The sequence below is a fragment of the Arachis ipaensis genome, chromosome B03 (assembly GCF_000816755.2).
Source record: "Arachis ipaensis cultivar K30076 chromosome B03, Araip1.1, whole genome shotgun sequence".
NCBI lineage: Eukaryota > Viridiplantae > Streptophyta > Magnoliopsida > Fabales > Fabaceae > Arachis > Arachis ipaensis.
Genome location: NC_029787.2, coordinates 123,457,877 through 123,459,269, shown reverse-complemented (window position 1 = coordinate 123,459,269; position 1,393 = coordinate 123,457,877).

Genomic DNA, 1,393 nt, shown 5'->3' with positions numbered 1-1,393 from the left:
TACATGGTAGACAAAACTGGCAGAGTTAATATGACTTTAGTGAACCTAACTTTGGAAGCAAATGATAATAATAAAAAAAAAAGTCAATCTAATCTCTCTTGCATAGATGATAGATCTGTATTTCATTCTCAAGTTTCAACTACCTAGCTACAATTCTACCATTTTCCTGTGCTTTTTATTTGTAAACTATCATTTTCTCTCTCATTTCTCAATTGGATCATGCTATAATATATATATATTTTACTAAAACAGTACTATACTACAATACAAGGACCATTGAGTAGGTATTTTACTTGTTAATCGGAAGCAATAATTGGAACAAGAATCCTAAGTCACATTTTTTCTTGAGGCCCTTTTATAAACTTAGCAATTAGCATAATAGTCAATTAAAAGGTGACATAGCCCACCATTTGGACACTAATTTTGCCATGCTAATGAAATTTACAGTAGGCAAATCTTATATTGCAGGCTCGTTTGTTTGCGTTTTCAAGATAAATAAAATATTTTTTTTTTAAATAAGTACTCATTTTATTGTTTAGAAGTCAGTTTTTTTTTTTTTTTGAAAAAATAGAAGCTCGACACACTATAGTGGAGCATACATCGCAAAAAACTCAAATGATATTTTTGAATTAAAACTTATTCTAATTTATTTTCACTTTCACTCATCATTCATCACACAAAACTACAAATCATAATTTCTCTTTTCAATATCCCACGCTGCCGCGGTTTCATCGTGCCACTGTAGCGCTGCCGCTGCACCGTCCTCGCATGCCATCGTCAGTCGTCCTTGTATTCTTTTCCGTCACTTCATCTGCCGTTTGCGCAGGACAGCCACCATCGCGCTTCTACTTCACCCACTTTGCGTTCCATCGTGAATCGTCCCTGCAGCACTCGCACCCACTTCGTTGCCCGACGCATCCTCGTCGCTTGCGACTCCCCATTGCTCCCCACTTGCACCCTACGGCTCTCCATCCGTCGTGATGCAGTCACCACCAGGCCTCTTTCACTCACAATGCCTGGCCTTTGTGGCTTCCTCCTCGCAACGCACCACCGCGAGTCCCCCACCGTCCATGCAACGCTATCGCCGGCTACCATGCGGCTCTTCTCCTCCTCCTCCTATTTGGTTTTGAACGATTCTTTTTAACTAGTTTTTTATGTTTCTTTTTCCTAAATTTCGGAGGATTTTTTTATTAGTTTTGGATGATTCTTTTCTTTTTTATATATTTTGCATGTTTTTTTATTTCCTTAAGATTTTGATGATTCTTTATCTTATATTTTGGTGTTTTTGTTTTTTGGAGTTTCAAAGTTTTTTTTGGAAAGAGGAATTAGAATTTGTGTAATAAATATTAAAATGTGAATCAAAGTAATAAGAAATAATTAATAATTATTAGTT